Here is a 13,232-nt window from a genome sequence, read left to right on the forward strand (position 1 = left end):
CCCAGATCTTTGCTTTAAGAAACTTCTCATGTTGTCTTGTTTATTCAGCTGGTATAGCTACAGTTGGAAAAAGAAAGCTGAACATTTGACATACAACACTAAAAAAATCATTATGCTTCCTTATTTAATGCATGCACTTCACTCTTCTCAAGTATAAAACAGAATGATGACAAGATCATGCGTCACTACTGATGCCATGTCTTACTCATTTTGATTACATTCAGGAGAGCACAAACAACAATGCACTACAGCTAATGAGCAACACATTATATCATGATATTCTTATGAAAGCACTGCATATTGGTTTCCTTTCTTTTTTAAATAGGCTTCTTCTATTTGATCAATTTCATAGAATCATCACAGAATTGTAGTCTGGCCTGGGTTGAAAAGGACTTCAAAGATCACCTAGTTTCAACCCCCCTGCCATGGGCAGGGTCACCAACCACTAGACCAGGCTGCTCAGAGCCACATCCAGAATCCACACCCAATCCAATTTGACCTCAAGCAGTTCAGTTCTCAATATTAAAACAATTATATTTCTTTTCTTTTTGGGTTCTTGTCATCCGGTCCCAAAAGGGTTCTTATTTTTGTAGTCTTTCTGACAAAACATATATATTTGGCTGCATCCAAAAAGAATCCAAACCTTCACTTTCTGTTAATATTTCCATTTCTCCATTTACATAAGGTACTCATAATATCTTATGGTTATATAACCTCATGTTATAGTAAGATTACTTAACCTGGAGAAAATGTATTCAAAAACAAAATGTGAACTTCGTTTCATGTTTGACATTAGAAGTGTGATTTAATTTATAGATGAAAACAACTAAAAACTTATAAACAGCTTACTGAAGAAAACATCTAAAGTCACATATAAGGAGTGACTACATTCATATTTCTCTGCTATGAGGCAGGCAGCTGAGCTCCCACCTCTGCCCATGGATTCCCATGACAGTCATGATGGCCTGTTTGGTTAACTGAAGAGGTGTCTTCAGGTGGAGTGAAATCCTATTGCAGAAGTGGAAGCTGTTAAGATGACAGGTTCACTACTACTTTCTGTGACATCTGTTTTCATAGGCAATTTGAAAGTCAAATCTTCACTGGGCTATTACTTATGTTTATAATACAGTGATCAATAGCACGGTATCTTAGATCTCTCCCTCACGCACCAGCACAGACCACTGAATCTGACCCAGCTTAGCAAGTTCATGTCTCTTGTGTCTTTCACTTTCTCTCAACTCTAATTCTCCCTAAATTTCCCCTCAATCTCAACAGCTGGCTCACCGGGCAACTTTTAATTTAATCCTGCCTGGCATCTAGGAAGCAATACCTCACTTTCTCAGTTTATCAGCTCACACTGTGCATTTTGCTTCTCTCTCTTTCTTTCTGCAGGGTGTTTATGTTCACAAATACAGTGTTATGTGATAGAAGCTGGTGCACAATAGGGGATATGATATACCTACTCAGTACAATGCCCGAGTGTTTATGAGCCCTGTTGTCTGACTCAATTCTTTCTGGGGTGCCGTGTCACCGTAAGACTTGCTTTCCAAGGCCCAAAATAGTGTGTTTTTTAAAAAAAAAACAAAACTCCAACATCTAACATAATAAAATCTATGACATGGTTCACACTCTCAGTTATGTCTAGACCTCAAGCATCTATGAAGTGCTATGAAATCCATGTGTAAAAAGAATTCACATATATAAAGCTGTATGATCAAATTATACTCCTTGACTTAATCTAGTAAATCCCTGATATACTTCTGTAGCCTGTTCAGATTTCCTTCTGTTCTACCCCTGTTTATACAATTAGATTTCTCATTTCAGTTCTTAAGAACACCATCTTCTTCATCTTTTGAAGAAAATTTCAGGAGATGGAAAAAGAAAAAAAAAATCCTAGAAATATCCAGAAAGTACAGATTTTATAGAACCCAGTAACTTCTGTTTTGCAGTCTGCATGTGGAGCAAGTGGAACTTGGCTAGCAGATACACAATGTATGGGAGTTTTGTCAAGTCTCACAAGGACACATTTGGCAGTAGAGGATAAGATGGTTAGGAAATTGGTGCTAAAGCCACAGAGTTAAAAAGGAAATGTGAGAGTGAAAAAAAAAAAAGTTCTTAGGCAAGTGCTGCCCCTTCTCTTTATTCAAGTTATGTATTCCTATTTATCAGCAAAGAATAGGAAAAACATATCAGCACGATATCATGGAAAGAAGAAAAAATACAATCACTGTTTCAAATTTAACTGTTTGACCAGGTTTATAGTCATAAAATGTATCTACATCAAGAACCTGAGCTTTGTTTGAATGTTTATAAAAACTCCAAGTTGAGAAGCTAGCAGAATAAACTGTGTATTACTATTGTCAGTGTAAATTACAGGTCTTGTTTGCCACAACCCATTGTAATGAGAAGCTGGCTGTGAGCCAACCAAAAGTGAGTAATTTAAAACACTCAATCAGTTACATTCTGAGGCATTTTGTTTAGTGTTTAATAAGCTCTCGAGGGATGGTGAAATTACTAAAGCATATTGTCTTGACATGAGCTAAAACAGTCCTCTTTCATCACCACCTTTTTGGGAATATGACATTAATGCATTAGATGAACTAATGTCTGTATATACACACATGCACATGCATACATACATGCATATATTTTTGCACATATGTACATTAAGGTTTATTTTATCGTTTTGAACATCTGATGTTATTTATTAACATTCCAACATTCCATCTTCAAACTGAAATTTTCATATTCAGTAAAATTTCTATACATACTTATACATTCATTCTTCCATCTACTCTTTCTACTGAATTTCTTGTTTTATATATGAAGAGAGAGCATAATAAAATGCATCACACACATAATGCATGATGAATATAGGGAAGGCTGCTCAAGAACTGCTCTTTGGTTTATCTCATATTATATATGAAAAGAGAGCTTTTACTAACATAAAAACATGTTAACTCCAAAACTAAAATTATATCTAAAAAGTTTTTTGCTTCTGTTATTGATAAACAAATCATGACACTCACTTCCACCTGAAGTTTCTGCACCTAAGAATTAAGGAAAATCTACTGAGCCTTTACATACAAAACAAGGGCATTGAAATTGTTAACAGTTACTGTAATTTTTGAGGATTCAGGGGCAAGCAAGAAAAAGAAAGGAAAAAGATTTTCCTGAGATCAAGTGTATCACTTATTAGAAATCAAAATGAGACATTATCACCAAAAAAATTATCCTGCCTCTGCTTACCCTGCAGTTTGGTTTGTTGGGCATCCTAGGTCATTCTCTGTTAAAGAGTCCTCACATTATGTTTGACAAAGTGCCCTAGTATAGTAATACAAAGGCTCTGATTTCAATGGACATCATTATTTTTAAGGTTTATTCAGGACCAATATTTTAGAATATTCCATGACTGCTCATTGTACATGTTTTCTTTTACTGTGTATCTTAAGAAATTCAGGACACTACACAACCTGCAAGGAGCAAACAATACCTACACTTCTCAAAATAGCATTTGACCAGTTGTGCACAGGAAAGGTGCACAGGCTGATGGGTTCACCCTACAGCACCGCATGACTGTTCTTGAGACAGCCCACCTCACACTGGTTCCACTCTAAACGTGTGCACATGCCACACAATTTCTGATCTTTGACATGGGATCTGCTCAGTTGCAACTCTACTAGCATCTCAGCCAGCAGTTAACTAGAGGGCACAAAAGGCATCATGGCCTCCAACTACAAGTTTTGTTAAAGGGATGGAAGAGCTCTAGAGAAAGATGGTAAAAGGAAAAAAGCCTGGTGCTGTTCTGGCAAGCTGTGCCCAACCCATGGGTCACAGAATGGCTCTCCTGATCTAAAATGAGGTTTTGGAAAAAGAAATTGGGAAAAGGCAGTTATCAGCTAAAACTCAAGTTATCCATAAATGCACAAACTTGAGATGAGGTCTGGCACAGAGTTACAGATTATGGTGTATAAAATACATACCCTGCAAGCTTGTAGTTTATCTGTAGTTCTTACAAGCAGTACTGGCAATGCACTGCCTAAGGACTGACTGAAACGGTGGGAGCAGAGAGACAACAAGGGCTCCATGCCAGCTGTGGGTACTTGTGCCACACAATGCTTGCCCCTCTCATAAAGGATATGAGAAAGTTTGACCAATCATTTCTCACCAAAATATAACTTAGAATATAATTTAGAAATCTGTAAAAGTGATTCTGCAGATTAAACAAGATTAGATTTTGCTAAGCTTTGTGTTTATAGTTTGTCTTTCACAGTATCAACAAAATCCACGCAGGATTACACACAGAAAAGGTTAGACTACACTCCTCAGCTGCTTTTTGTGTGGTGACATTTAGCATTGCTGCAGGTTACTAAAGTGAGTCAAATTGCACAAGCTTGAAACCTTTATATTTTGATGTTTGATCAACAGGAATTCTTACTGTAAGAAAAAAGAATCCAATACAACTTCATCTCCAAATATATCTGTCAAGTAAGGAAAGCTTCAGCCTCTATAAACAGTAGCACACAGCAATATGTATTGCATTTCTCTTAAAAACAAAATTACAGCGCACGCCTCCATTTTAAGTTTCTTTAGCAACATTCTGAAAAGCCAGAAATTCTCTATCTATAATTTAGGGGAAAAAACAAAAACAAAAACAATCAAGCAAAAAATACTAGGAAAGATTAAAGTAAATTTTGTAAAACTTAGTTTAGACAATCTTTTTATTCCCTGCTACCAAGTCATGATGAAATAGCAATGACTATGCTTGGTGGTACCCTAAACATAAATAAACAAATGTGCAAAAATAAAACTAGGATGTTTTGGCTTCCTTGGAGGGGAAGGGAACAAGGGGAAAGGAATTTACAACATTTATTCCATGAAAGGAGAAAAAAACATATTCAACCATAAATGTAAAAACCCTGACACGGTGACCATAATCTCAAAAGGTGCCCATATTTCAATAACTGCCATCCATTTACATTGTGGAAATATTTTATTCATTAGACTACATGAAAGGTTTTTCAATACGCTTTCATTTCTCCAAACTAATTAGCTAATATCATACAATTTTACATCATTTAAAAACATACAAACAGTTTCCTTAAAAGGAAACAGTATAAAATAGCATCTGATGACATTCTAGGCTTTAAAAAACAAATATTTACAGAGGCTCTCTACTCTAGTCATCTTACATCCTTTTCTTATAATATTTACAAACTTTACATTATCATTTTGCAATAAAGTCCTAAAAGCATTAGATTTGCTGTCTGTTAGTTTAGCAAGAGTATGCAATTCTTAATCATCTCTGGGCAGATTTACAACATAGAAAAGAATCTACAAGAACAACAGCAATGTGGGCAGGCTGGGAAAGTAAACAAGAAAACTGAGCCCCAAGACCCACAGCAGAAACTCATCCCAGTGGAACAAACCAATGCAACCTGCATCAAATCCTGAAAGAATTACTCTGGTGATGCTGGAAAAAAGGATGAAATTATTTCAAGGGTTCTATATCCCAAAGAAGCTTATATCTACCCAGGTTAAAAGTCTTAGTTTAGAGAATACTAGCACTTTCTCAGCCTGAACCAAATATGGCAGTGATTTCCAAAGCCTCATTATAACCAGTACCCACTGCTGTGCAACAGCACAGCCATGACAGAGAGAAGGCAACCCTGCACTGATGAGTTGTGCCACTCAGCAGTGGTAGTAGTATTAGCAGTGGTCATCCATACCATGTTAGAACTTCAGACATCTTCCTGCATCCTGTGGAAAGATACTAAAGTGAATGAATAACAAGATTTTGGTAAAGAAGACAAGGAGAAACACATGATGAGGCCTCTCAGTTTCACATCCTGGGTGGCAAATTGAATGGGGTTTCAGAGCAGCAGGTACAATGTCTGTAGCTGGAGAAAACATACTTCTGTTCAATGCTTTGTAATTCTAGCACCAAGAAGTCAGAGGTAGACCGGGATCAAAATGCATTTCTCCCAAAGCCCCGATGGCAAGCCAAATTAATATGACACTATATAATGAAGTTCAGTTCTGTCTGTACTGATAGTTGAGTCTAAAATATAGCAGACTACTGAAAATGGAGTGTTATACGGGTATTCACAGAATCACAGAATGGCCAGGGTTGGAAGGGACCTCAAGGATCATGAATCTCCAACCCCCTGCCACATGCAGGGCCACCAACCTCTACATTTAATACCAGACCAGGCTGCCCAGGGCCCATCCAATCTGGCCTTGAACACCTCCAGAGATGGATGGGGCATCCACAACCTCTCTGGGCAGCTGTTCCAGCACCTCACCACTCTCATAGGAAAGAACACCTCCCAAATTGCCTTGCAAAATTAGTCAATCCTCTTCTTGTTTCCATCCATTCTATCCAGCTTACACACCCAGCATACCACTGAATGTGGAATTATAGATCAAGAATGCCCCTTCCAAACCCACTGTCTCACTTTTGCCACATATACTCAAAGCAGCTCTTGAATTAGTTCTAAAGAGCACGCTTGGTCAAAATCTTCTCAAAGTCTGATACACTTGCAGATCTTGAACATGATCAGCAGCCCACTGATACTTGACATGATTATCTACCTGAATGCTCTACAAAGTAGATGGAAATTGGGCATATTTTCAAAACTTAAGAGCTACACAAATGCACAAAACAAAGCTCTGAAGATGTGTTTTATGCAGCCAGGAGCTCATAAAAAAGAGAAACTGTTATAGGGCAACTGATTGCCACGTCTTATGGAAAGAACAAGTTCCTAAAGCTCAGCTGATCTTGAGAAGTATATGTTGCTCCAATAGAAAAAAAAAAAAAAAAAGCAAGACTTCTAGTGGCATAAAAGATCTTTCAGGCATTTCAGTCTTCAATCAGGAAGGAGCTGCAGCAGTAGCAGGCTCTCATCCAGCATCCTTTGAATAGGGATAGAGATAACAGGGAGCAGTAGAGTCAGCACGGGACGTGAGAAAAGTTAGGAAGAAAGAAAAGGGATGAGTTCATTTGTGCTGAATACGTTAGCATTACACAAGAAATGGAGACACGTGCACATGTTCTCCATGCCCAGCAGGCAGCCTGCACGTCTGTTTGAAATTTGCTCTTCTGCAGGACTTTTGCCAGCCATGGCACACAGACAAGCTGCAACCCTCTTGCTTAAAAAGGCTATACAAATCATGTGGAGTTTCTCACAACATAAAAATGTCGCAGTTTCATGGTTGTGGAATACCATGATGTACATGCTGTCAGTTAACTCTCTTCTGTCACCTGACAGTGGATATTGGTTGATATAATTTTAACAAATATACTGAAGCAAAAAGCTCTGTCAGCCAATGCAAATCACAAGAGCAAGTCAGACCTACGCAACAGCCAGTTCATGGAAGAACTCAAAACAGGGATACAAAACATAGCTATCTGCTTCACAATTATTTTCTCATAAACTGAAACCCAAACAGAACACCAGAAGGACAGAATTTCATTAAATGCACTCTGCAAAACTGACTTTCAATCAGGGATGAGAGTTCTAAGCCTTTATCTTATTTGACCCGCATTGTTCCAGTCCACATAGTGACTTCCAGGATTCTATGTGCATGTAACTGACTTCACCAAAGTCAACTTACCAAAAAAAACCCAACAAACTAGGAGACAATTGAATGCAGAAAAATAAGTAATACAGAAGTATATTTAAAAAGCTAACCAGCTCCACAGATTCGTACAAATACCAGATACATTTTCCCAGTGCTTAGTTAGAATGGGTGACAACAAAAATAACGTAAATTGGTTTCCTTTAGCAACATTTGTTTTCATTCTTTTTGACTATAGTATTTGTTGTGATGTCATTTACTCTGGTAAAAGAAACAAAAGTATCCCACAGCTCTGATTTCACAAGTCTTCAGGGTGCTGAACATAGAGTACTAAGTAGAGAGCTGTTAGAAAAAAACTAGTTACCTGTTTATCTGTTCTTAAATACTGTGTGCTACTCTTCTCCTTCTCCATTCCCAGTCCAAACTGAAATGATTGAGCCTCAATCCTTCACCCCAGCTCATTTGCTGCTCTAGCACAGCCACCTCATAAATGAACATTACTTTATGATTGTGTGAGGACTCACTTCAAAATTAAACCACCAAACCATAAAACCCCAGAGCCAGAAGAGGTCACAAAGAAGAGTGAGCAAATAAAAATGTCACTGAATCCATTTTGCTTTCCTATGGAAGGGTTTAAGACCTCTGAGGAGCACAAGCCTCACACATGGTGGATCAAGCTGCATTCAGTTGCTCAGTTGCAGCTTTCCAAGGGTCACACCACCCTTTAGAAGGACAGAGGCCATATTCCCAAAGGCAAATATGGTGAGGGGCATTCTCATCAGGTTCACCCAATCATTTTTCAAAAGAAAGAAAACACTCTGCTTTCCTAAGCTTCTTTTTCTTTTTTTCTTTTTCTTTTTTTTTTTTTTTTGAGAAAATATTCTCTGGACAGAAGAGTTTTCAGTTGCAGGCCAAACTATGTCCCTGAACACTTATTTTATATGTCAACAAAAGGCCTTTTTAAGACCAGTTTTGATTTTGACCCTCTCAATGATGCTCTCACTTGCAATTGATTATCTAACTCAGTACACAAAATTAACCAAAACAGAAAGAGCTGCACATTTCCTGCACGCCGCATACAGTTGGGGAGGCTGCATTTTGCTTACAATTGTACACAGATGTGTGCTCAGGCTAGCAATGCTCCTTTGACTAAAGTTAGCGGGTTACCTCAGCATGTACTTCACACTGGAAACGCTATTTTGGGTGATGCCAGTTTCCAGGATAGCTCTTCTCTTCAATAAGTAGTAAATCTTAAGTTGCACTAAGCCATAAACATTCTTGCTAACTTAACATGGTAGAAGAAAAAAAGAAAAACAAAGAGTAAACAATATGAAAATATATGAGGTTTTCATTTTTTCCTCCTTTAAAAATGAGAATATGTTTGACCGCAGGGTTGTGTTTTGCATCCAGATTTTCCCTCTATTCCTTGGCAAAGACGCTCTTAATCTCGCACATCACCTTCCATTCCCTTGGAGAGCTCTCTGGACAGACATTATGAAGGAACTGTAAGATATGGGCTACATACAGAAAACCTGAATAAACGGAGCAAGCACTTTTGTCTTTAAATAAATCAGTCCCTCAGAAGTTAAGTGTACCAATTATGTGGCTAACATTAGGGCAACAAATTTTCCCTTGCCTTCCTATTGCCATATGCCTGTCATTTTTTTTCCTACAGTTTCCACTCACTGTTTCAAACATATGTTGCCACTTATGTGCCAAGAAAGGAATCTCTGAATTACCCCCTTCATGTATGATGAAATGGCAGACTGAATGGAGCCAGAGAGAGCACCATTAGCAGTTATTCACACTTCTGTTTTCTCTTAACTTCCTCTTCTCCAAAGTTTATTCTCCTATGCAAGGGGATGTGTAACTATGAAGCCATCCATGAGTCATGCTACAAAATATATAGCTGTAGCCATGCACTGGAGAAGTATTTTTTTTTTTTTTAAGGCCACCTTAAATAAACTTTTTCTCCTTTCAGTTTCCAGATGGAGGATTCTTTTGTGAATTGCTTACCCAAGCATCAACACTGGTGATCCAACATTCTTTTCCTGTATACTCATTGCTCAGTTTACCAGTGGTTTGCAAGCTCTGTCCCTGGAACTTCTACTTCCCTGGGGTCAGCCTAGATGCGCACTTCACAGTTTCAGAGTAGTGGGCCTCTAAAAACATGCATAGCTGTATCTATGCTTTTGTTTTTCCCCTCAAGAAAAGACCACAGAAAGACAAAGTCGTGAACATAATTCTTCAAAGAGGAAAAAAAAATCCAGCTAAAGAATCCCCCAGTGTTAAAGAATTCATTCTCCTGAGGGTGGTTATTTTGGCACCTTGAAAATCTGGCTGAATAACTGCCCATGGGGACGGATTATCTCAAGCATTCTAATAACTCAGTAGAAAAAAACTATCTGCTAAAATGGATGCCAGCAGCTACCTTTCAACCTTGCTAACATTAAAGAGGGGTTACCGGAAGTTCATCCATCAGGAAACATTTTCAAAAGCAGGTTAAAAAATAACCAAGCATTTCCAGGAGCTGCTCAATGACAAACACAGAACAAAAGAAAGATGTGTTGGATAGTTTCAAGACAACTTATCTACCCCCAAAAAACTCTTCATGACATAAAAGGAGAGGCTCCAGAGGAAGGCCATGAAGATGATCAGAGGGCTGGAGCACCTCTCTTATGAGGAAAGGTTGAGGGAACTGGGCTTGTTCATCTTGGAGAAGAGAAGGCTCCGGGGAGACATCCTTGCAGCCTTCCAGTATTTTAAAGGAGCTTATAATCAGGAGAGAGACCAACTTTTTACATGGTCTGATAGCAAGAGAACAAGGGGAAATGGTTTTAAATTAAAAGAGGGGAGATTTAGATGTTAGGGTAACATTTTTCACTCAGAGAGTGGTGAGGCGCTGGAAAAGGCTGCCCAGGGGAGTTGTAAATGCCCCATTCTCGGAAAAACATTCAAGGCCAAGACGCAGGGTGTTGGAACTGCATAGGTGCCATCCAGCCCAAGCCATTCTGTCATTCTGCAATTCCAAAACACGTTATCAAACGAAAATGAATTTTACTGAAAACTAATACCTTTGCTATTTTCTTATCTGATGCTCTTATAATGAGTGTCAGCATAAAAAAATGCCACTTTGTATTTCTACATCATGGTGGGCTTTTTGGTTTGGGTTGGTCTGAGATTGTTTGCTTTGTTTTGTTTTCTTTATATGAGGACATACAGACAGTTTTCAAAGGAAACCGGAACCACAAATTAATGCTAGGAAACCACATGATCAGACAATGAAGAATTACCTTTTTCCTCCATTTAAATTCTCAGGAGCATGAAGATGCACTGTGTGAAACACAGTATTTTTTTTAAGCGATTAACATGTTCCTTACAAAATTAAAAATGTACTGGTGATAAGAAGAGAAACTATCCAACACAGTTTGCTTTTGCACTGTGTTTTATCACTAAGTGACTTCTCCTGAAAATAGTTGGGTTTTTTTAGCTTGTTTTTTAAATATAATTGTTATTGCACATACATGTCCCAGTAGTCTGGTCTTTGAAGCACCAAGATGAATATTTTGAGGCCTATACTTTCAAAATCAAGATCTTGTTTTGAAATCTTATGGGAGCACTGACTATCTGGGATAGATCTAGACAAGAATTGGGAGACTTTAAAAAATTACCAATCAAATTTAATATTTCCGAAGACACACAGGGAAAGGCACATGAACAAAAAAGCTGCCAATTAGTCTGGCCTATTTATCTCAAAAGGAAAGTCAATATTAATGGATGATTCACTGTGGTACTTAATTCAGTGTGGGAGCAAAACAGGTTGGAAGAGACGAGTAAAATTGATAGCCTTAGGTTGAGCTGGAGTTTTCACTGAAAAACAGTCCATGGTCTAAAAGATAAACTTGTCCAAAGGCTGTTGAGCTGTCTTACTTTGAAAGTTTGGTGCAATCTTACCCTTAAAGCACACATAAAAAATATGTTATGACAACCCAGGAAATCATCTGTAGATCATCATAGCCGCAAGGTTAGGATTTTAAGTGTTATTTTTAAATATATTTTTTTTAAATACAATCTCATTTTCCATCAAGCAAAGACCTACCTATTTATTTTATTTAAGCTATGATCTATGGAGTCCGGCTTCATTAAAACTAGACTGAGATCACACACAAAATGTCAGGACAAGCAATAAAAGACCAAACTCTGTATCACTTTCATATATACCTTGAGAGCTATAAACCGTGTATGCAATCATTCACCAAGAAAAAAAAAAAAAAAGGTTCTTACTAAAACCAGATTAGTTCTAGACTAGCCTGACTAAAGTTGCCAGACACATAGCAGTAATTTTGAGTAATTTTGCACATATGGTCCTCAACAAGTGAATAATCCTAAAAAGAGCTTAAATTAGCTTTGAAAGACAAATTTAATATCCCATAACCAAAGAGTTTCTTTCCAACATTTTTAAGAGGATCATCTTCCAATAAATCAAAACTACAGACTTAGTGGAAATTGGTCTGCCTCCTTTGAATTCATTAACAACAGGAATTACACCACATGAAATTTCAGCAAACTGGTCTATAAACATGTCTGTAAAAGTCTTCTGGCTCTTTCTGTTTGTTTATAAAAGTAAAGAGAACCCTTTATCAATTTTAAAATCTTGTTTTCCTCAGTTACACCCTTCTCACATTAATTCTATCTCCAGTCAATTGTTTCACACCACAGTTGTTGATAGGATGGTTAAGAAATGGTTAATTTTGAAAAATTACGTCTTCCATATGCAACTACCATTCAGCATCCCACCCTAAGGGTACAATCAACCAATAAGAGCATTGTTCTGATTATGTAATGCTTTATAACTTGATATCCCACTTGAGAGCTCTTTTGGATGTAAAGACAACTATAGCATAGTGACTTTGCAAATAAGATGATGTAATGTTACTCTGGAAGTGACTGCACTGTAATGAAACATACGAGCATGTCCCGTAACAAGCACACGTTTCAAAAGCCAAAGTACATTTCAGTCTGTACTATTCAACATAAGTTCTTTCCCTTTTTGATTTCTTTGCCTCTTTAGCTCTTAAAGTCATTGATATCAAACCAGAACTATGATTTTCTTCAGAATTAGACACAAAACTCCCTCATTTGAAGCTTACAGGTTCTCAAAAAATCGAGTAAAAATAATAACCCTCTGTCAACTTGTATTTATGAATCAGTGTGAAAAACATATTGTATAGATAATTTTAAGAATTAGAAGAAAGTTGTCAAAAGAACACATTAAGAATTTATGCAATTTTGAAGACAGAAGTTTTATGTGGAAATGCAACTTAAATCAACATACATATAATTTAAGAGTCAGAAAGATGTTTTTACTTGGGCTTTACATTCAAATGTTGAAGAGAACACATACACAGTGCATTCATTGTCCATCAAAGCAGAAACAGCAAGAGCTTATGAATGTCTTAAGAACACACATGTGCACATAGTTTTAAAAAGACTGTGGCTTTATATATATATATGTTACTATTACAGGACAATAAGGAAGCACTGTAAAAAAAAAAAAGAAAAAAGCTTACAAGAATTAAAACATTCTGACATTTACTAGAAGAATCACACAGTGAAAAACAAAAATTCTACTATCCTCACAGTAAAATCCT

At 37.3% G+C, this 13,232-nt stretch overlaps 2 protein-coding genes across 5 annotated transcripts in view; one reads left to right on the top strand and one right to left on the bottom strand.

Moving 5' to 3' along the window:
- CMSS1 (cms1 ribosomal small subunit homolog) overlaps positions 1-13,232 on the bottom strand; it is a 228,872-nt gene that overhangs the window by 171,645 nt on the left and 43,995 nt on the right. The gene's annotated exons all lie outside the window — the stretch shown is intronic.
- FILIP1L (filamin A interacting protein 1 like) overlaps positions 1-13,232 on the top strand; it is a 194,920-nt gene that overhangs the window by 141,625 nt on the left and 40,063 nt on the right. The gene's annotated exons all lie outside the window — the stretch shown is intronic.

This window comes from Phasianus colchicus, chromosome 1 (assembly GCF_987193195.1).
Source record: "Phasianus colchicus chromosome 1, bPhaCol1.hap1.1, whole genome shotgun sequence".
NCBI classification, from domain to species: domain Eukaryota; kingdom Metazoa; phylum Chordata; class Aves; order Galliformes; family Phasianidae; genus Phasianus; species Phasianus colchicus.